The sequence below is a fragment of the Triturus cristatus genome, chromosome 12 (genome assembly GCF_964204655.1).
Source record: "Triturus cristatus chromosome 12, aTriCri1.1, whole genome shotgun sequence".
Classification (NCBI taxonomy): Eukaryota; Metazoa; Chordata; class Amphibia; order Caudata; family Salamandridae; genus Triturus; species Triturus cristatus.
Window position 1 is genome coordinate 795931070 of NC_140595.1, and position 24257 is coordinate 795955326.

Here is a 24257-nt window from a genome sequence, read left to right on the forward strand (position 1 = left end):
CAGTATTTAGGGGGCAGTTCTGAATCAAGAAGGCAGATCCAGCCTACCTACAAGAAGAAAAGGATGAAGAGCTGTGCAGAGCTAACAAGAGGATGACGCCCACTGACTTGGCCCCAGCCCTCCAGGCCTGTCTCCCCTCGAACCTGCTCCTGCGAAATCCCGGTGTGTCCAGCAGCCAGCAACCTCACATACCCTGGAGGACCAGCCAGCCTTCACTTCCTAGACTGTTTCTCCTGTGAACACCGGACGTGTTTAAACTGCAGCTTCTAGTGCGAATCCAGCCTACTCTGCACCCGCCGAACCCAGCCGGAGCTCGAGTGGAAAAACACCACTAGGAGGTCCCCCCCGGCGATCCTGACCTGAGATCCGGCGACCCCTGACCTGCCTCAAGCCTCCAGACGATGCCTGCAGCCTCAATCCAGAGGACCCTCCCTTCCGCGACCAGAGCGGGTAAGAAAATCCGACGTCACAAGGCACCCCTGCACCCGAAGCCCCACGGCCTTGTGTGCCCAAACCAACGGCGCCTAACCAACCCATGACATCCCAACTTACCCCTCGAAGTGGTGGTCGCACCCAGAAGATCCTTGTCCCCGAGCCTGCAGTGTTTCTTTGTTCCGGAGGTTCTCCATTGAAAACAGGGCATCCGACCTCAAAACAGCACCCTGCACCCGGCCGCCCTAGTGCCGCTGAGAGTGCACCTTTGGTGCTACCTTGGTCCCCAACTTGCCCTGAGCTTAACCCTAGGAGCTTTGCTCCCACAACCCAGTGGCCTGCTTGCCAGCAGCCACCAGCTGGAGGCCCCCATCCCCCATTGGATAACATTGGGTCTCAACACTCTGCACCTGGCCGCACTAGTACCGTTGAGGGTGCAACAGTGCATCACTGACCCTGGGAGACCCCTGAGTCTAACCCCAGAACCTTAACTCCCACAGTCGATTACTTACCTGTGAACCGTTAACCTGTTTTCGTTCCTTAGGATAACATTGACACTTTTTCTCCAAAAAGTTTCTAAGTGAGGAGTTTTGAAACCTAAAAATATTCTTTAAAAATCGCACAAATAACCGAAACCTGTTTGCAAGAAATGTCCCAGTGCTGAATCTAGGTATCCAGCATTGAGTTAGAAAAGTAATGTGTAAAGTAACATACCTGCAATTTATTGTCGAAGCCCATTCATTTCAATGTACTGCTCCAAAAAGTATCTAAGTGTGGAGTTTTGAAAGTGAAAATATTCTTTAAAAATCATGCGAATAACCAAAACGTAATTACACACCTGTTTCTAGGAAATGTCTCAGTGCTGAATCTAGCTATCCAGCAGTGAGTTCGAAAAGTAACGTAAAAAGTAACTTACCTGCAATTTACTGTAAAAGCCTCTTCATTCCAATGTACTGTATTTGCTAAGTGTCGCATACTACTGCTCCCCTGTAATTCAAATGAAGTACAATTTCTATTGCATTTTCAAACTGTCCAATTTCCAGTAACTTATTACTGAAACGTATTTAATGCTTACCTGTACCAGGCCTGCTTGGTTTAAAAAACAAAAACCAGTACATCAAATGCTTAACACTGTCTTCTGATACTGCCTTACTGCTCGACCAAGCTACCACTATTAGTAAGGTTCTATCTAACTTTAAACTCTGCCTACCTCTGTGGACACTTGGACTCAATACACACTATACCTCATTCTGGTGTACTATATATAGAGCCAGTGTCTTACAAGTGGTGGTGCAGATATAGTTGCCCCAATGTCACATCTGAGGCAGGGACAGATCCGACCGAGAGCCGCACAATAGAATTATCGAAAGTTTACAGATCTAGTCTAGCGCCTGGGGAAATTCACAAGGTGAGGCATCTGCGGTTAGATCGTCTGTACCAGAAAAGGCATTACTATAGGTGTCTTCATGCAAACACTGAAGCAATGCATTGACACCGAAGGAAGTCTGATGCAGATGAGTGAAAATGCCCAAAGATCAAGACCAGCATTCCAACAAGTAGACACAGACTTCACTCATTGGCAGAAACAACATATATAAGGACTCAGAAGGGATTTTTGTAAATTGTTTTAATTTTTAGAGATGGACTGAACACAGTTACGGTTCTGTCTGAAATGTCACTGTTGATGCCCAAGGGTATATTTACACAGAATGTCATTTGTACTTCTGTACCGCAAGAGCTAAAGTCAGATGCATGCCTCTGAGCTTCTTAGCATTTAGTGTCTGAGATGGTGATGCCTGCTGTGTGAAGAATGCATGACATCACCATGAATAGGCCAGTACTTCAAATCCGATGATCAACATGATCAGGAGCCAAACACTGGCCCTTCAACACCTTTTTATCTTCCTGTAATATCTCGCAGTGAAACATTTTTGGAGTACCAGAATCTGAACAATGCTATAAACTAAGCTGGTGGTTGTGGAAAGAGATAACACAATCCATATCCAAGCAAGGTAAACTGCAAACCTAGCCAGCTAACTCTGCCTGCTAGGCCCCCCCCCCCCCCCAAAAAAAAAGAAAATACACTCCCTGGCTCAATGAAAGAGTAAATAAGACAAAATAACAGATTGCTGCTCTTCATCTGTGGAAGAAACGTGCTAATCCAAATGTGCTTCAGAAAGCTAAATGTGCTAAAATGGGCAAGCGTCAAAAGCGCAGTACTGAATAATATATGGCAAAAGATGGATGGGGTGAAATTCATGACTGACCTTAATGCGTATAGACATGAGAAGGAGAATAATTGTGGATGACAAACCACTGTGCACACAAAATTCAGTCCCATCATTCACATTTTTTGACTGAATCCTGTTCTAAGGTTAAGTTGCTTGGATGCTGTTTCCGCTCCCCTGCATCGGCCTCAAACCCTGTCTTGGTGGTAATACCATTGGCTCCAGTTTCATGCCTGGCATCAGCACTGGCATCACAACCAGAACCCAAAGAGGTGCTTTCAACTCTGCCGCTGACCCCCACAGAAATTGCAGCGTTAACTCAGATGATGATAGGAGTCTTCAGGAAGAGCTCCCCTACATCTCCCTCTGCTGCACCTGCAGGCCCCGAGAAGCTTCTAGGTCCCCTGGACCGTCTATCTATAGCCGTTCCTACACTGACCCGATACACCCCGCTCCACCGGATTCTATTTTGGTGCTGGTAATACTGCTTCCTCCGCTGAAGGCCTTGTTGCTTCATCAGATCTTGCATCTGGTCCATCAAACCAAAATAATTTTTGTAGGATTTATTCACATTTCAGATGCAGATGAATCTTTGGAAAGCAAAAAATATGAATTAGGGATGCTCAGTGCTTTGTCTGCTATCACAGTGTGTTGTAACTAGATTGTTCAGGACAGGAAAGAAATTGCAAGTCTCGTCATTGAAATACAATTATCTTGGCAAAGGAAGTGATTTAATAAGGCACTGACATCCAATATTATACCAAAGCATAGAAGCTGAAGAGGATAACTACAATGTCCCATTGAACCTAATGATAACGTTCCCTACACTGAAAATACAAAATGTGAGGGGCCGCGAGAAGTTAACGGTCCGTTACATACCCTGCCCACTTGGAATACGAAATTGTGAAATGTGACGTTCCAGAGTTGAACTTATTTGTTTGATACTTCAAATTTATGTAGTATGATCTACGTTGTCATCAGCCCAAAAGGAAAGAAACTTCAGGGACAAGAATCCTCACCCACCAAGGTGGTGTGCATCATCATAGGGTTCTGCCCCACGCTAGGCGGGAGGTACAGTGCGTAGTGGGCCACTCATCGGGAACTCTTTCGTCGGGATCTTTTCACATCCCGTGTTATGTGCTCATGTGTCAGTGATAGTAGTGGGTGTATTGTCAGATGAATTAGAGAATTAAAATTGTCTACAGCTCTCCATAGGACTCAAGACCTTTATTTATGGGAACTGGAGATCTATGTCAAAATTGACAACAGAAGACCAGTTGAACCGGAGGTGTTATGTGGTTCTTATCCGTTGATCGACCTGTTTCAGGATGTGATTCCTCATATGGTCAAGCGGAGCTCCCCAGTGGACTTTAGACCTTTTATTATGGGAACTGGGGATCTATGGCAAAATTGAAAACAGAAGACCAGTTGAACCGGAGGTGTTCTGTGGTCCCTCTTCTATGGTCAACATATTTCGCGCCCTGTTGCCTTACATGTTCAAGCGGTGCTTTTCCAGGACCTTTTGGTTGAACCCTAATATAGACGACCAGTGCCTAAAACTATTGTGATTTATCCTAATGCACACTGTCCTATATGTGTCGTACCAGACAAGTCCTACTTTTGGTGACTTGCGTGTTCCAAGTGATATACCTGTCGGGGAATAAAAATGTAACAGCACACGTATATAGTAGGGTTCAAGCAAAAGGTTCTGAAGAAATACTGCTTGATCATATGAGGCAATAGCCCTGCAGAGGAATCTGGCCCAATTCCATGGCCTGCCCCGACTCGGAAAAAAACACCTATTGTGCTTTTATGATTCAGAACAAATCCTGACACAACATTGGCTGAAGTCTATATCCAATTTTTCCCCTCAACTGATGCAGCCTATTGTGATTCAGACTGAACTCTGCCATTGCCTCAGAACAGTCATTCACTACAAAACCTCTTTAGCTCAGACTCAACATAGCCAACAGGCTATAATGGAAAGTGGAGTCATAGAGGGTCCCGGCACCAGAAATAGGCATTATATGTTCCGGTTATTTCCTGGTGCCGAAGGAGAACTCATGCAAATTCTGATTTCCCCCTCTACTTCTTTCTCAAAGGCTAATTCAAGGTATTCATGCTAGCCCAGGTTCTATCTGCCCTGGATACTGGCGACTAGATGAAAGTGCTAGGTTTGCAGCACACCTACTTTCACATCACCATCCTGCAGTCCCACAGGCGTTACCTGCGGTTTACAGTGGGTCGCAAGTATTTACAGTTTTCCGTGTTCTCCTTTGACCTCGTCAGTGCCCCTCAGGTGTTCACAAAAATGATTGCAGCAGTCACGCCACATCTTCGGCGCTTGGGAATACCAGTATTCTCTTACCTCAATGACAGGCTGCTGAAGGGGGGCTCACTGCAGTTAGTCGTATGCCATCTCTAGGAAACCGCAAATCCCCTTATCGGTTGTCAATGTGCTGAAGTCACACCTGACTCCTTCCCAGAGACTCCCGTTCTTTTGAGCGATTTTGGATCTGGTGCTTTGTTCAGACTTCCCACGGATTCAATGAGTCCAATACTTTGAGGCTATGATGCTGATGTTTCAGCCTCCGTCCTGGATATCAGTCGAGAGTGACTCAGAAGCTTCTGGGTCACCTCCCATCCTTGTGGAATATGTCAGATGGCACATGCAGACTCTGCAGTGGGATCTGAAGTCTCTGGGCTCAGCACCGAGGAAACCTGTCTAATTTCTTCCCTGTTTTGGAGGAGGCTGCGACCCATGTGCAGTAGTGACAGATGAAGGGCAACTGGACTGACAGCAGACCCTTCACCCTACCCCACCCGGATTTGATGGTCATCATAGACCCCTCATTGCCGAGCTAGGAGGTTGTTGGGGAGTGGTGTCAGAGGAGTCTGGTGGCCTGCTGAGACCAGGTTCAACATTAGTTTGTTGGAGTTGCGGACAATCCGATTGTCACTGAAGGCATTCCTTCCATCCATCCGTCAAGGTGAGGCTGGTTTAGGTTCTTATAGATACCACCTCCATTTGGTACTGCAACAGACTGTGTGGAGTGGGGTTCTGGGAGTCTCTGTGCCTCTGGAGCTGGCCGAGTCCTGGGGCATTTCCTTGGTTGAGAACCATCTGGCAGGTTCTTTCAGCACCATGGCAGTTGAGAATTGCTGGAGTTCCCTAGGGATGAAAACTGACAATTACACCCCATGGTGGAATAAGGCATCTTTCAGCAATGGGGAGAGCCCTAGCTTGATCTCTTTGCTACTGCTGGGAATGTGCAGTGTCAAAGCATGTGTGCACTGGCGTTCCCAAGTTGATTCTACCTCAGAGAAGCCTTCTGCCTGGCATGGAGTTTGGGGCTTCTTTAAGCCTTCCACCTCTGCCTCCTGCCCAGAGTTCTGGAACGACCGGCCCAAGTTATCCATATTGCTCTGGATTGGGCCAGGAGAATGTGGTACCTGAAACGTCTGGGCATGAGCAGCTGTTCAATAGATTTGGCCGCCTCTTTGGGAGGACCGGCTGTCTCAGCAGCCGGGCATGGTTTTCCACTCATTCATGTGTAATCTACACTTCCATGCATGGGGATTTAGCAGCGACAACCTCCCTTTCTAGGTAGTGGATGTCTTCTTGGCCGCCAGGCGGTCATTCACAAAAAACACCTATGCTGGACTGTGGGAGAAGTTTTTGGTTTTGTGTACTTGTCAGATAGAATTGCTGCCAAAATTATCGGATGTGCTGCTTTTTGCTTTATGTTTTTTTTAGCCCAGCAAGAATTTGATGTGGCCATTGTTAAAGAGCATGAGCTTTTTCATGTTCAGCAGACATTTATTGCTCAAATCAACTGTTGAGATGTGCTTTTTCATAGGGTTAATCTACATGTTTCCACCTATACCATTAATGATGCCTCAATGTGACCTTAACCTGGTTCTCACATGTTTGATGTGTACCACAATTGAACCAACGCACAGCCGCCCTCTGCAGCTTCCGACTCTGAAGACAGTATTTCTCATAGCAATCACGTTAACTTGACGCTTGAGTGAGCTGGAAGCATTGTTTGTCCAGCGACCATACACCGCCTCTTTTTCAGACAAACTAATGATAGACTACAGCAGCATTCCTGTCCAAGGTTGTGACGCCTTTCCACGGCTGACAATCCATCACCCTTCCTGTGTTCTTTGCGTCACCTCCCCTTTCAAGAGAGGATGAAGACTCCATTGTGTGGATCCCAAAAGAGCTTTACATTGATCACAGCATTGGGTGGACTATCAGCTCTTTGTGGAGTTAGCCGGATCAAAGAAGCATAAGGAAATGCAGAAAATGACCATTTTAAGGTGGATAGCTCACTGTATGAACATCTGTTGCACACTATTGAAGATGCAGACCCCAGAAGGTGTGTGGGCCTATTGCACCAGTGCCAATGCTGCTACCACTGTGTTGGCACGGGGAGTGCCTGTCTTGGCCATATGTCGGGGAACAAAAAGCTTACAAGCACTGAAATAGCTTCTGTTTGCCCGGGTCCTCACACCAGGTTTTGCTCCAGTAGAGAGTACAACAGATATGACAATTAAAGGTACATTTGATGTTTTGATATTGGCAACTCATGCCTGCTGCGGCTGAAGTCCTCCGGTTTTGTTTGCTCTGTTTTCCAGGCTTGTGATTTAGAGGCCATCTGTTTTTTCCTTAGTAGCCCCAATTGATGGACATTGTCTTGTTTTCGCACTTGAGGCCATAATTCAATCGGCCAAAACGCCTTGACTATACATTATGAGAAGCCCACACTGAAAGTTCAAATAGGAAATGTATTTACGGGCTGCCGTCAAGATTCTTGTGGGATGCTTTGCACACATATACACCTGACGGCCCAGAGATATAGTGGACTATCTCGAGACGAACATTTGGTTTAGTATGCACTCCTGGTCGTCTCATGACCAGACTGTGTATTATATACAAGGACAGTGTGTCTTGTGCACTAAAAAGTTTGGAATTTCTGTCATGTATAAAATTGAGTTTGAAATGTTTTGAAAGCATATGAAACATTTAAGCATCATGGGGTTCTCAAGAGGAGGTCTCGATATATGAATATTTAATTAATGCATATAAATGTGATACATGTCCAATAAGAATTCGTGTTATTTTCAACTAAATGGAATAGCTTAATCTGTCCCGCTAGAGCGATGATACTCAAAGTACGGCGTACGGCCCAGGGGCCGCCTGCGGCCCTCCTAACCTTCACACGCAGCCCCCGGGTTAACATCAACACTGGGCTGCTGTTCACTTCAAAGAGCACGAACATTCAGAAAGATGTTAAACGGGGAATCTTTTATTTACAAGCTAACTGTAGTAAAGGAAAAGAAGCAAATAAAGTATCTGGCACCATTTACCCACCCACTAAGCACCACTCCCATCCTGCTAACATCAATGCGGCCCTCAGGGTCACTACAGACCATACTTTGTGGCCTCTGGGAAAACGTTTGTGAGTATCTATGCGCTAGAGTGCTTCTTCTGTTTCTCATTTGCCCATATGTCAGGCTGCAACATGGACATCCACTCACACATTCACAAAGCATGACTGCCTTGACACTCATGTCCGGCGGAAGGGGCCCTTTGCCTGGTCAGACCTGCAGGATTTTTTGGTCTTAACCATTCCAGAGACTTGCCACCTTGAGAAGTACTGCTTTGGTATCTATTCACTAGGTGAAGAACCTGCGGTTAGAAGTATCCATCAGAACAACTTACTTACCTTAGTAACTCGCTTTCTAGTCGCTACTCTAACCACAGATTGCTCACTTATCCTCCAGCCTCCCCGTTCAATGGAATGCACTCTTTTCTCCATGTTACAAGGTTCCAAGTTAGAGATCTGCACAGTGAATCTGATCAGCCAATTTCTTTGCTTCTGACGCCTGGACAAGGTTCAGAAAGAAACCGACAGCCTGAAGGGATGGAGACTACATGTGGCTCCAGCATCACTTCTGGATCGACACTGAGCCACACGACGCCACTTACCAGCACCTCACTTCTAGAGGACCTTGAGAAGTCAACGGAGACCGTTGTTGATTAACACATTTATTTTTGATGAGAGGTACAGCAGGTGCTCCTAAGGAAAGATACTAACTGCTCCAAATGTTTACATCCAAACTTGTTCCATAACATGCATTACAGCAACTTCCATTCGGGCAAATTTACACTCAAATGGAAACCCTACGGCTACTCCATCTCATTTTGAACAATTTCCAAAAAATTCAAAATAGTATAAATGAAATAACATCACTGCAATTGTCAAACCTACTTTATTTATTGTAGTGGAAGTCTCTCCAATCACCCACTCACACTGATTATCTCATCCTGCTTTTCTTCACCTAATTTCATCAATATCTCACCATCATTTGCACTTGTCACTTTTACCAACCACTAAACATTCCCCCATTGATTGTCTATCACTCTCACAGAGTTTCCTTTCTTGAATGTGGCCTAACGGCTAGGGCGGTAGACCTCAGAGCTGGGGAACCGGGTTCGAGTCTCGGCAGAGACATTAAACATTCTGTGATTCTGGGCAAATCACTTAATCTCCCCTCTCAAAAATGAATGTCCATCTGCACCGTAACTGCTGCTATGTAAAGTGCTCTGATACCTCTGTGTCTAGTCTGCGCATAGCTTTGTCAACAAATTTCAGTTACTTCATTTTCAAGACGCCACCCACATTTGACTATCATTTGACTCTTGCTCTTTTTTTATCTAAACCTCTACTTCATTTTCTCCTGATTGACATCCATCCTCTTGCCTGGCTCTGTCCATCCCTTTTACTTCCACAGCCACCCTATGTCCCCACTTCCTAATCCATATTTCAATACTTGGCTCTACCCATACTTTAAAATTGACTTCCTTCCGTAACCACCCTTGCCATCGTCCTAGCCGATCATCACATGGACCTAGCATTCTTTATAGTAAGTGCCTCCTCTTTCACTGCCCACTGAATGCACTTCATGATCTCTATTGAATCGCTCTATAAGCCCTTTGATAAGTGTGTGATGTAAGAAAGCCCATGATGTTCCATTATACCTTTGTTCCAAAGAAATGTCATTTCTTCTAAAATAAACAGCAGCCACTGTCTATTACTATTATGTTTGGAAATCCCTGTTTAGCAAAAACGTGTTCACAGAATTCAATGACAACTTTCCCCTTCAGCTCGGTCTCAAATGTAACTTAAACCCAACATGAATGATAATTCATTAGGACAATAGCATACCCCAAGCAGCTTAATAAATAGATAGACTTAACTGTCTCCCACACCGTTGTAGAGTTGTATATCCAAATATCACACACAGCTATCATTTGCCATAAATATTGTGTTTAAAATATCATGTACAAAAATATTTCTCACTGGGTAGATATTCTGTTGTTAACTCCAATAAGCTGATAATTTGTAGACAATGTTTACAACACAATATTTGTCAGATGATATTTGTAGGAGAGTAGGGTCTGCTTTCTATGTTCACCCCCACTTTTTGCTTTTGCTTTACTGGTTTTCGACTTAGATGTGGCTGTGGGCCTGCTAATCAGACCCACAACCCTGCTGTTCTCTCTCTAAATTAATACTATGTACTTTAGGTGCATAACCCATTTGGATAGGATCACCTTATTGGCCCCTGTACAGTGTACCCTAGGTACCCAGGGCATAGGTGTACCCTAGGCCTACCAGGGGCTGCAGCATGTATTATGCCACCCCTGGCCTGGCCTTCCATTTTGACACAACTGGCTGATCACTCAGCTGGGGCAAGGTCGTGTAATCACCCCTTGCTTAGGTGTAGTATTCCTATACCTAACTTATATATAGACACATGTGTACCTATCAGTCACTCCTATGGCAGGCCTTAACAATTCTGGAGGCAGAGTGCTTGGTAACATGTGAGATGGTGCTCTAGCATGAGCTGAGCCTGTCTGCAGCTTTCGGAACCATGTCCTTATAGCTGTTCTATGATATAGCCTACCATATACTCTTAAAGTGCCTTATAATCTTAAACGGTTATGGTAACTATGGTTTGGCTTTATCGAAACATGTCGTGTAAGGTGTCTAACACTGTGGAATAATACCCCCATGCCATTTCTGGACATGAGGATATTATTCCCCCCTTCTAGAGGGAAAGACATGTTAAAATCATACTTCACTGTTGGCCTCTGACCAAAGCCTCAGCATCACAAAATGGATGCTGCTGCCACAGACACAAGTCTGACCTCCTGCAGCTGGGAGTGATCCCAGCCAGGGAGGCCTGGACAATAGGTTTCCTGCTTGGGGAGGTGCTAGCACCTCCCCAGACAGCCTTTAGTGTATTGGGGCAGGGTGGGCTGAAAGGAATGAGACATGCCTGGGGCACACAAGGTGTTCCTTGCATAGTCCAGTTCAAACCGGCGCTGGGGCACTCCAGCCCCAGCTCTGGCGCGAAACTGGACAAAGGGAAGTGGGTGTAACCACCCCCCTCCCAGGTCCCACCCATAAGGCGTGACCTAGCAGGTATCCCAGCCCCCCAGATTAGTATAAGAGTGGGAGTTGGGCCTCAAGACTTTAGATTATCCTGAACCTGCAAAACTGAACAGAAACTCTGGACCTTCGACATTCGACGAAAGAAGAAGACTGAAGAATCTCCCTTGTAGCCAAGGAGTGGCTACCCTGTGCAAACAGGCACCATCAAGAGACTACCCTTTGCTTTGCGACCGTTCTACGAGGAACCGACTGCAGAGCCCGACCAGAGACTTGACTTCCAGACTTCTCCGACCCTCATCCACATCTACAGCAGAGCTGAGATCCGTGGAGGCGACGAGCGACGTGGGACCGGCTACCTGGAAAAAGTGGCTAGTAACTTACAGCGCAGCTTCTGAGGTACCCTCGAAGTTGTGCACCGGGGATTGAGAAGCCCCAACCCCAAGCACCATCTGCACCGAAGATCAGCCCCCCACACTCCACGAGTCCTGCGTGGGGCCCTTCTGCATTTTCCTGCTTGCCGCGTCTGTCCGGTTGCTTGCCCGCTGGCTAGTGGCCTTTGTGACGACGCACCCTGAAATCTTCTGCGCTGGTTTGGCTCCTCCAGACTGGCTCCCACTTCTCTGCAAAGAAGAAGCACCCCAGACCTTCCTGGTCTGCACCAGAAGCAAGTCCTCCATTCTTCGTGGGTTCCACTTGCCAAGGCTTGGTGAGTCCTAGTCCAACTTCGACGCCGCCGACAGCAAGAGCCTTCGTGGGACAGCTCACCTCCTGGTCCTGGTCGTCCTCGACGCTCCCTGGTCCTCCTGGCTGCAGCGACAAGCTTCACCTTCACCTGCATTCTTCACGACATCGTCTGGTTCCTTCCTGGTTCCACGTGGTCACTGGCTAGTGACCTTGACTCTGTCCCTTCTGCTTGCAGGTCTCCTCTCTTCTTGATCCCAGCCTTGGGATCCACCGGACACTCTTCACTGACTGCCTGTCAGCATCTTTCTTCAGGCATCCATAGGAGTCGACGACGAAAACGACGCATCTTCACCCCTATGCACCCGCAGCCTGTGGGCTAGGTAACTTGGGTACTCCGGTGCTCATCAGGATAGTGACTATCCTAGGGTCTAGTTTTCAAGTCTCAACTTCCTAGCTACTCCGGAAGTGTCCTAAATCTATCTATTTCTAAACTGTACTATTGCTAGTGACTTTTACGCATTACGCGTGAGTGTTTCCACTCTGCACACGAATCCCGTGGGCCTCCCACTTCCTAACTAACGCTAGTGTAGTGTAGCCCCAGCGATTCCCTAGGCCTAGGCCTATTCTATTTCCGTGACAGTGGTTCTTATACCACTTACTTAGTATATGGTTTGCGTGGCCCCTAGGGCCTAACTGTATTACTTACCTGTGTGACTTAATGTATGCATAAATAAGACTGTGTTGTACTTACCTCTAATCTCATAAAGAGTGCTGAGGGTTTGCTTAGAATAAATACACTTTATTTTATATATATATCTGTTGTGGTGTCCTTTCATTTGGTATTCAAGGGATTATATATGGTATCACAGCTGGCTTCACATGCCATTCAGAGTTTAGCCTAAGACTGCTCTTGTCCATGCTACCACTAGGATAGCTGGTCTATAAGGTTGACTTTACAACCAATCACCATAAGGGTATTTGGACTGATATAAAGTGTACACTATAACTAGTGACATCATACATCAGGCCAACTTCTCACAATATTCTTTTTTTAAGTTTAAAGTTTATTGAAAAGAAAAATTATAGCATACAAAACAGAAGTAACATCATATAGGAGAAACACCATATAATAAATCTAAACAACCAAACCTATTAGCAATAAACAGGAGAGAGGAAGAGGGGGGATAGGGAGGAAGAAGATCCAATATAAATAAAAGGTATTATCAGAATCTGAGAATCTATTGCATATACAAGAAACTGTAATAAATATACTGTAATCATAAATTCATAAGATACAATACTGAAAAGAAAAAGGAGTCATCCAGAGTATACATTTAGAACTAAGCTTAAACAGACAACAGAGGATTTATGGAGTTTTTCTGACTTCATCTGGAGTGTTCACTGTGGTGGCGGAATTAGAAGCTATATCAGTCAGGTAAGTGGATTAAGGGAGCCATAAAAGATCTCTTTTAATAGATAAGTATAGAGGAGAAACATTACTTGTATCCAATCTATGATGAAAACAAACTGCATTCCACCAGGCTTTGAAGGTAACTTTTTCAACTTGTTTCCAATTGGAAGTTATTAAATGAAGGGCTATAGCTAATAATAAGTCAATTAAAGAGGGATTAGGAGTTGGGTGAGGCCAAGAAGGTGCTAAGGAGCCTACAAAGATGTTAGATAGAGAAAAAGGGGTTTGGGTATTGAAAATTGTATTAATTTGAGACCAGACTAGGAGCCAAAAATGGGAAAGAGAGGGACAGTCAAAGAGCATATGTTTTAAATCAGCAGAAGTCATTTCGCATGACCAACAGGACGAAGAATAGTCTGTAGAGAAAGAAGCTAACTTTGAAGGAGTTAGAAGAAGGTGTTTGTAAACAAAATAAAGGGTCTGAGAGGTATTCGCTGCCCTAGATGTTTATGAATGTTTGACCATAATTTATCCCAAAATGGGATAGTCCAACAATCCGCAAGATCCCTCTCCCAAGCCAGTTCAGCCTTCCCCTTGGTTCTATCGGAAGAGAAAAACAAGGTTCTATATAAAGAGGAAGCTGATATATTAGTAGATAATAAAGGAAAAAGACTGGAGCATTTAGAAGGAATATTAGGATTAGACTGTAGGGAAAGAAGATATTGTAGGAGAGGTGGAAGGAGAGAATCATATTGAGATTTACAAGAGGGGGGGTAAAGAAAATTGTAATTGAAGCTCCGAGAAGGAGAGCGGAGTATGATTAGATACTAATTGTGAAATCCAGAGTAAACCTTTGAGTCTCCAAGACTTCCAATAAATAGTACGGCCCTTAATACGCAACAAGTGATTATGCCAGATTGGTTGCAGATCTAACAAAGAAAATGAGGGGTACGAGGATGGAAGAAGTGGCTTTAATATTTTACGAGTATGAGAGATAACTTGAGAGCGAAAAGAAGAAATAGTGTTAGTAAAGTTAAGGGATTCATTAAAGTGGAAAGGAGCTATACATTTTTTTTCAATAGTCAACCAAATAGGAGGATGCACACCTTGATCCGGAGAAAGGCAACGGGAAGATTGCCTAAGAGAGAAAGCATAATGATAGGATTTAAAATCAGGAAATTTGAGACCCCCAGAGGTTTTGTCAGCCTTAAGGGCGTTGAGAGCAATTTGAGGAGTCTTATTTTTCCAAAGGAATTTATTTAACAGAGAATCAATTTTCTTAAAGTAAAAACCAGGAATATGAACTGGGATCATAGATAGAAGATAGAGAATTAGCGGCGAAAGCATCATCTTAATAGAGTCCATGCGTCCCCACCAGGAAAGAAAAAGTGGATGCCATCGGTCAATAGAGGTAGATACATTTTTAGTAAGATTGTCAAAGTTTTCTTTTAAGGTTTCTGGAATGGTGGGAGAGAAGGAGTAGTTTCTTTTCTGTAACTCCAGTTCTGTAGTAGGGGTATCTCTGTTATAGTCATAATCTAGTGAATAGTCCCGCCCATGTGCGCGGACCCCGGAGCGATAAAAATAATCTCTTAAATTGTCAAGCCATGCAGACCTGCAGCTACACTTAAGAGAGAATTCAAAGACAGATAATGCAGCCTATATCTATAGGCTACACTGTCCAGTACTTCAACTAGAAAATTCCACCAACATCCACAAACAGCACTGCCTGCCCATCTTTTTCCACAGAGAAAAACCTGCCTCTTCCAGCAAAAGCCTCTGGAATGATAGAGAGGAAGGAATGGACAGACAAGCCCCATAGGCTGCCATTATGTGGCTCAGAACAGGATAATGTGCCTTTAAGAAAACTTTCCAGAACTTTTCCAGTATCCCAGAATGCACAGCAGGTCCCCTCCACCTTCAGTACTTTTTGAAGGCGTAGCACGCCAGACCTGTAGCATTCCTTATATTAACATTCATCTCTCCACCGGGGAGGCGGGCGGGCGCTTATGACTATAACAGAGATACCCCTACTACAGAACTGGAGTTACAGAAAAGAAACTACTCCTTCTGTAGTAGGGGATCTCTGTGTATAGTCATAATCTAGTGAATAGAATGGCAAGCCCATCCCCACACAAAAACGGCGGTGGAGAAGATTACAAAATAATACCACTACTGTGCGAACAAATTTCGCAGCGAAGCCTGCCCAACCTGAGCATCTGCCCTGGCATCCGTGTCCAGACAGTAATGCGCAGCAAAGGTATGGACCGACTTCCAAGTGGCCGCCTTGCAGATTTCTGCAATCGGAACTTTACGCAGCAAAGCAGTCGTGGCAGCTTTGCCCCTGGTGGAATGAGCCTTAGGTTTACCCCCTAAGGTCTTATTAGCCTTTTGGTAACACAATTGTATACAGGACACAATCCACCGAGAGATGGACTGTTTGGAGGTAGCAAGACCGGTCCTGACTGATCCATAATTGATAAACAATTGGTCTGACCTACGAATATGTTTGGTCTTATCAAGATAAAACTTCAACACCCTCCTAACGTCCAGGGAATGTAGAGACCTTTCCGCTGGAGAAGAGGGATTCTGAAAAAACGTAGGTAAAGTTATGGTCTGGTTGACATGAAAATCAGATATAACCGTAGGAAGAAATTTGTGGTGAGTAAACATAACAACCTTAGCAGCATGAAATACAGTATAAGGTTCTTGGCAACACAATGCCTGAAGTTCACTCACCCTGCGGGCCGATGTCATGGCCACTAGGAACGCCGCCTTCCAAGACAGGTGCTGCAACGAAGCCTTGTGAAAAGGTTCAAAAGGCTCCATCAATCTGGACAGCACCACATACAATTCCCATGACGGCGAGGGAAGTCTGACAGAAGGAAACACTTTCTTCAAGCCTTCCAAAAAAATCCTTGATGACAGAGATCTGAAAGCAAGGAAGCCTGTGAAGGGCCTTTCCTGTAAGCAGTCAAAGCAGCGAGATGGACCTTAATGGAATGGAAATTAAGGCCAGACTGCGCCAAATGCCAAAGGTACGTAAGGATGACATCTTCCTTACATGCCGTCGGGTCAAAGTGCATGGACTTGCACCAGATGCAGAATCTCTTCCACCCGTTGCTGGTAGATTCAAATGTCCACATTGCACTATCTCAGGAGCCATGCCGCCAAACTCAAAGACGAGAGGTTGGGGTGCACCAACTGCCCCCCGAACTTCGTGATAAGGTCCGGCCTGCACGGCAGCCGTATATGAGGACGGAGAGACCGGTGAAGCAGTCCGTGAACCACCACCGTCTGGGCCATCCCGGGGCAATCAGGATCATCCGCGCCCTGGACTGGGACAGCTTGATGAGCACCGCCGGAATCAGGGGAATGGGTGGAAAAACGTACAGAAAGCTGTTCGACCAGTCGATCCATAGCGCATTCCCCAGCATCCCCCGCTGGTAGTACCTGGACGCGAAGTCTCGGCATTTGCTGTTTGGCGGTGGCGAACAGATCTACGTCTGAAGTCCCCCACCTTGCAAAGACGTCCCCTAGTACTTCGTCGTTTTTGACCCATTCGTGGTTTTCCTGAAGTAGTCTGCTCAGTGCGCCCGCCTGAACATTCTGCAGACCCGGCAGATGCGTGGCCGTAATTGTCAGTCCTCGGGCCAGAAGTCAGTGCCAGATCGACTGCGCCTCCTGCGACAGAGTGCGTGATCTCGACCCCCCCCCCTGCTTGTTGAGGTAATACATCGTGGTTGTATTGTCCATCTGGACGAGCAGCGAGTTGGTCTGGAAGGACGGATGGAAGGCCTTCAATGCCAGGTAAACGGCTCTGAGTTCCAGGAAATTCATGTGGTACGTCGACTCCAACGGGGACCACTCTCCGGAATGCGCTCCCCAGCCATGGAGCGACGCATCCGTCACGACACTCTGCGTGGGAATGTTCTTGTGGAAGGTGTGAGAAGTTGGCCTGATGTATGATGTCACTAGTTATAGTGTACACCTTATATCAGTCCAAATACCCTTATGGTGATTGGTTGTAAAGTCAACCTTATAGACCAGCTATCCTAGTGGTAGCATGGACAAGAGCAGTCTTAGGCTAAACTCTGAATGGCATGTGAAGCCAGCTGTGATACCATATATAATCCCTTGAATACCAAATGAAAGGACACCACAACAGATATATATATAAAATAAAGTGTATTTATTCTAAGCAAACCCTCAGCACTCTTTATGAGTTTAGAGGTAAGTACAACACAGTCTTATTAATGCATACAGTAAGTCACACAGGTAAGTAATACAGTTAGGCCCTAGGGGCAACGCAAACCATATACTAAAGAAGTGGTATAAGAACCACTGTCACGGAAATAGAATAGGCCTAGGCCTAGGGAATCGCTGGGGCTACACTACACTAGCGTTAGTTAGGAAGTGGGAGGCCCACGGGATTCGTGTGCAGAGTGGAAACACTCACGCGTAATGCGTAAAAGTCAATAGCAATGTTACAGTTTAGAAATAGATAGATTTAGGACACTTGCGGAGTAGCTAGGAAGTGGAGACTTGAAAACTAGACACTAGGATAGTCACTATCCTGATGAGCACCGGAGTACCCAAGTTACCTAGCCCACAGGCTGCGGGTGCATAGGGGTGAAGATGCGTCGTTTTCGTCGTCGACTCCTATGGATGCCTGAAGAAAGATGCTGACAGGCAGTCAGTGAAGAGTGTCCGGTGGATCCCAAGGCTGGGATCAAGAAGAGAAGAAACCTGCAAGCAGAGGGGACAGAGTCAAGGTCACTAGCCAGTGACCACGTGGAACCAGGAAGGAACCAGGCGATGTCGTGAAGAGTTGCAGGTGAAGGTGAAGCTTGTCGCTGCAGCCAGGAGGACCAGGAAGCGTCGAGGACGACCAGGACCAGGAGGCGAGCTGTCCCACGAAGGCTCTTGCTGTCGGCGGCGTCGAAGTTGGACTAGGACTCACCAAGCCTTGGCAAGCGGAACCCACGAAGAACAAGGGACTTGCTTCTGGTGCAGACCAGGAAGGTCTGGGGTGCTTCTTCTTTGCAGAGAAGCGGGAGCCAGTCTGGAGGAGCCAAACCAGCGCAGAAGATTTCAGGGAGCGTCGTCACAAAGGCCACTAGCCAGCGGGCAAGCAACCGGACAGACGCGGCAAGCAGGAAAATGCTGAAGGGCCCCACGCAGGACTCGTGGAGTGTGGGGGGCTGGTCTTCGGTGCAGATGGTGCTTGGGGTTGGGGCTTCTCAATCCCCGGTGCACAACTTCGAGGGTACCTCAGAAGCTGCGCTGTAAGCTACTAGCCACTTTTCCCAGGTAGCCGGTCCCACGTCGCTCGTCGCCTCCACGGATCTCAGCTCTGCTGCAGATGTGGATGAGGGTCGGAGAAGTCTGGAAATCAAGGCTCTGGTCGGGCTCTGCAGTCGGTTCCTCGTCGAACGTTTCACAAAGCAAAGGGTAGTCACTTGATGGTGCCTGTTTGCACAGGGTAGCCACTCCTTGGCTACAAGGGAGATTCTTCAGTCTTCTTCTTTCGTCGAATGTCGAAGGTCCAGAGTTTCTGTTCAGTTTTGCAGGTTCAGGATAATCTAAAGTCTTGAGGCCCAACTCCCACTCTTATACTAATCTGGGGGGCTGGGATACCTGCTAGGTCACGCCTTATGGGTGGGACCTGGGAGGGGGTGGTTACACCCACTTCCCTTTGTCCAGTTTCGCGCCAGAGCTGGGGCTGGAGTGCCCCAGCGCCGGTTTGAACTGGACTATGCAAGGAACACCTTGTGTGCCCCAGGCATGTCTCATTCCTTTCAGCCCACCCTGCCCCAATACACTAAAGGCTGTCTGGGGAGGTGCTAGCACCTCCCCAAGCAGGAAACCTATTGTCCAGGCCTCCCTGGCTGGGATCACTCCCAGCTGCAGGAGGTCAGACTTGTGTCGTGGCAGCAGCATCCATTTTGTGATGCTGAGGCTTTGGTCAGAGGCTAACAGTTGAAGTATGATTTTAACATGTCTTTCCCTCTAGAAGGGGGGAGTAATATTCTCATGTCCAGAAATGGCATGGGGGTATTATTCCCGAGTGTTAGACACCTTACACGACATGTTTTGATAAAGCCAAACCATAGTTACCATAACCGTCTAAGATTATAAGGCACTTTAAGAGTATATGGTAGGCTATATCATAGAACAGCTATAAGGACATGGTTCCGAAAGCTGCAGACAGGCTCAGCTCATGCTAGAGCACCATCTCACATGTTACCAAGCACTCTGCCTCCAGGATTGTCAAGGCCTGCCATAGGAGTGACTGATAGGTACACATGTGTCTATATGTAAGTCAGGTATAGGAATACTACACCTGAGCAAGGGGTGATTACACGACCTTGCCCCAGCTGAGTGATCAGCCAGTTGTGTCAAAATGGAAGGCCAGGCCAGGGGTGGCACAATACATGCTGCAGCCCCTGGTAGGCCTAGGGTACACCTATGCCCTGGGTACCTAGGGTACACTGTACAGGGGCCAATAAGGTGATCCTATCCAAATGGGTTATGCACCTAAAGTACATAGTATTAATTTAGAGAGAGAACAGCAGGGCTGTGGGTCTGATTAGCAGGCCCACAGCCACATCTAAGTCGAAAACCAGTAAAGCAAAAGCAAAAAGTGGGGGTGAACATAGAAAGCAGACCCTACTCTCCTACACAACCCCCCCCCCAAACGTAGGGACATTAAACTAACCTTGACCAGTTGAGTCTTCATGTTCTAAGTGGAAATATCTGGAGAGTCCATCTGCATTGGCATGGTCAGTCCCAGGTCTATGTTCCACTGTGAAGTCCATCCCCTGTAGGGAAATGGACCACCTAAGAAGTTTGGGATTTTCACCCTTCATCTGATTTAGCCACAAGAGGGGCTTATGGTCTGTCTGAATCTTGAAGTGAGTGCCAAACAAGTATGGCCTCAGCTTCTTCAGGGCCCAAACCACAGCAAAGGCCTCCCTCTCAATAGCTGACCAACGTTTCTCTCTAGGGGTCAGCCTTCTACTTATAAAAGCAATGGGCTGGTCTTGACCATCTACATTCAGTTGTGAAAGAACAGCTCCCACACCTAACTCAGAAGCATCTGTCTGGACAATGAACTCTTTGGAGTAGTCTGGACTTTTCAGAATAGGTGCACTGCACATGGCCTGCTTCAGGTCATCAAATGCTTTTTGACAGCTTACTGTCCACTGAACTTTCTTTGGCATCTTCTTGGAGGTCAAGTCATTAAGTGGTGTCACTATGGACCCATAGTTCTTAACAAACTTTATGTAGTACCCAGACAGGCCCAAGAAAGCTCTGACCTGTGTCTGGGTAGTTGGAGGAGCCCAGTCCTTTATGGTCTGGATCTTGCTCTCCAGTGGTTGAACCTGACCCCCACCAACTAGGTGGCCCAGGTATACAACCTTGCTCTGCCCTATCTGGCACTTAGTGGCCTTGATAGTGAGGCCTGCCTTTTGCAGGGCCTCTAAAACATTCCTCAGGTGGACCAGGTGATCCTCCCAGGTGGAGCTAAAGACAGCAATATCATCAAGATAAGCTGCACAATAATCATCCAACCCAGTAAGGACTTGATTCACCAGCCTTTGGAAAGTGGCAGGTGCATTCTTCAAACCAAAGGGCATTACCACAAATTGATAATGTCCTCCTGGGGTCGAGAAAGCAGTTTTGGCCTTTGCACTCTCAGCTAGTCTGATTTGCCAGTAGCCTGCTGTAAGGTCAAATGTGCTCAAAAACTTAGCAGCTGCCAGTCTGTCAATGAGCTCATCTGCCCTAGGTATTGGTTGGGCATCTGTCCTAGTGACAGCATTGAGACCTCTGTAATCCACGCAAAACCTCATCTCTCTCTTGCCATCTTGGGTGTGAGGTTTTGGCACAAGGACTACAGGACTAGCCCAAGGGCTCTCTGAAGGTTCAATGACTCCCAGCTCCAACATCTTTTGTACCTCAACTTTTATGCAGTCCCTGACATGGTCAGGTTGCCTGTAGATTTTACTCTTCACAGGCAGACTGTCACCAGTGTCCACCTCATGGGTGCACCAGTTTGTCTGACTTGGGGTCAGAGAGAACATATGTCTGTAGGATTGCAGAACTTGTCTGCAGTCCTGTTGCTGATGGACAGTGAGGCTGTCAGAAAAGACCACACCATCAACTGAGCCATCATCAGGGTTCTGAGTCAACAGGTCTGGGAGAGGGTCACTCTCTTCCTCCTGCCCCTCATCTGTAGCCATGAGTAGCCCCATGTCTGCCCTGTCAACATATGCCTTCAATCTGTTGACATGAAGCACCCTGTGGGGGCTTCTGGGAGTCCCAAGGTCCACCAAGTAGGTGACTTCTCCCTTTTTCTCAACAATAGTGTGGGGTCCAGACCATTTGTCTTGGAGTGCTGCTGGGGCCACTGGCTCCAACACCCACACTTTCTGCCCTGGCTGGTAAACAGTCAGTACAGCCTTTTGGTCATGCCAAGCTTTTTGGAGTTCTTGGCTTGCCTCAAGGTTTTTAGAAGCCTTCTTCATATACTCTGCCATCCTGGAGCGGAGACCAAGTACATAATCCACTATGTCTAGTTTGGGTTGTCTGAGAGGTCTCTCCCATCCTTCCTTCACCAAACACAGGGGTCCTCTTACAGGATGCCCAAACAAAAGCTCAAAAGGGCTGTAGCCAACCCCCTTTTGTGGGACCTCTCTGTAAGCAAACAGAAGGCATGGTAAAAGGATGTCCCATCTTCGCCTAAGCTTGTCTGGTAATCCTTTTATCATTCCCTTTAGGGTCTTGTTGAATCTCTCAACAAGCCCATTGCACTGTGGGTGATAGGGTGTGGTGAACTTATAGTTAACACCACACTCCTTCCACATTGCAGTCAAGTATCCTGACATAAAGTTGGCACCTCTGTCAGAAATGACCTCCTTTGGAAAGCCCACTCTGGAGAATACTCCAAGCAGGGCTCTTGCCACAACAGGAGCTGTTGTGGTCCTCAGGGGAATTGCTTCTGGGTACCTGGTGGCATGGTCCACTATCACCAGTATGAATCTGTGCCCAGATGCTGTTTGTGGGTCCATTGGTCCTACAATATCTATGCCCACTCTTTCAAAGGGGACCCCCACCACAGGTAGTGGTATGAGGGGGGCCTTTGTGGTGCCACCTGATTTGCCACTGGCTTGGCAGGTGACACAGGAGCGACAAAACTCCTTAGTATCTTCTGACATATGGGGCCAGTGAAAGTGAGGGACAAGCCTGTCCCAAGTCTTGTTCTGGCCTAAATGTCCTGCAAGGGGAATATCATGGGCCAAGGTTAGAAGGAAGCCTCTGAACTTCAGTGGTATGACCAACCTCCTGGATGCACCAGGCTTGGGGTCTCTAGCCTCTGAGTACAGTAGCCCTTCATCCCAATACACTCTATGGGTACCTTGAGCATTCCCTGCAGCCTCAGCAGCAGCCAGCTGTCTGAGGGGTTCAAGAGAGGGGCAGTCTAATTGAGCCTGCCTCAGATCTGCCCTTGAAGGTCCCCCTGTCCCAAGAAACTCAACCTGATCAGGTTCAAGTTCTTCTAGGACAGTTCCTTCAGGGCTCTCAGAATCATCCTCCTGGGAGGGCTGATCCACCGCCTGAGGCAGGGGGGAAGGCACAGCCTTAACCCTACTGCTCTTTCTCTTGGATTGTGACTGGTCCATAGTTTCAGGATCCAGCACTTGTTCAGTGTTGCACTTTTTGGCCTGTGACCTGGTCACAGCAAGGACATGTGCATCTATCCCCAGCATTTCTGCATGGGTCCTATACTCCACTTCAGACCAAACTGAAGTTTCAAGATCATTGCCCAGTAAACACTCTACAGGAAGGTCTGAACTAACAACAACTTTCTTGAGGCCAGTTACCCCTCCCCAGGAGAAGTTAACAATAGCCACACTATGGGAGGTAGTGGCATTGCTAGCGTTGGTCACTAGGTAATTCTCACCTAGTATGATCTGTCCAGGGTCCACAAAAGCAGGTGTCACCATTGTGACACTAGCCCCAGTGTCCCTGTAGGCCTGAGCCATTCTTTGGTTGATAAAAGGTGTCTGTCTGTACTTGCCCAGGTTACTGGGGCCTACAGTAGAGGACAAAGCTAAGTCCCCATCACAGATCAGGACAGCCTGAGTAGGTACTCTGACTAGGCCAGAATCCTCCTCAGTTCCCAGGGTTAACCCTACTACACCCTTTTGCTGGGAACCACCACTTACAGCTGAACTAGGGGGTACAGTTGCCTTAGGGGCAATGGTGGCTGGGGGCTTATCCTTTTTGGTGCACTCACTAAACCAATGTGAGGTAGACTTACAATAGTTGCACCATGGTTTCCTTTGGCCTTCTTTCTTCTTATCCTTTTTGGAACCACCCTCCCCCTGAGCCTTTTGGGGGCCTGGTGAAGACTTCTGGTCTTTTTGTTTCTGCTCATTACCCTTCTGGTCTGCCTTTTTCTGATCACCGCCCTGGTTCTGGTTTTTCTGCTTAACTCTAGTCCTGACCCATCTATCTGCCTTCTTTCCCAATTCTTGGGGAGAAGTCAGATCAGAATCAATCAGGTGTTGATGCAATAGCTGGTTTTGACAGTTGTTAAGTATTTGTTCTCTCATGATCAAATTATACAATCCTGTATAGTCCTTAACCTTACTTCCCAATAGCCAGCCTTCCAGAGCCTTAGTGGCACAATCTACAAAGTCAGTCCAGTCCTGAGTCTGTGTCTTCTGGGTATCCCTGAACAACAACCTGTATTGTTCAGTGGTTAGGCCAAACCCATCAATCAGAGCACTCTTCAGGACAGTGTAATTATCTGCATCCTCATCACTAACTGTGAGGAGCTTGTCTCTTCCTTTCTCAGAGAAGGAGAGCCACAAGATAGCTGCCCACTGACTTTGGGGTACCTGCTGTACTTTGCAAGCTCTCTCCAAAGCAGTTATCCATTTGTGGATGTCATCCCCACACTTGTAGGGAGGGACAATCTTGCTCAGGTTTCTATTGTCATAGTGCCTGTCTCTATCT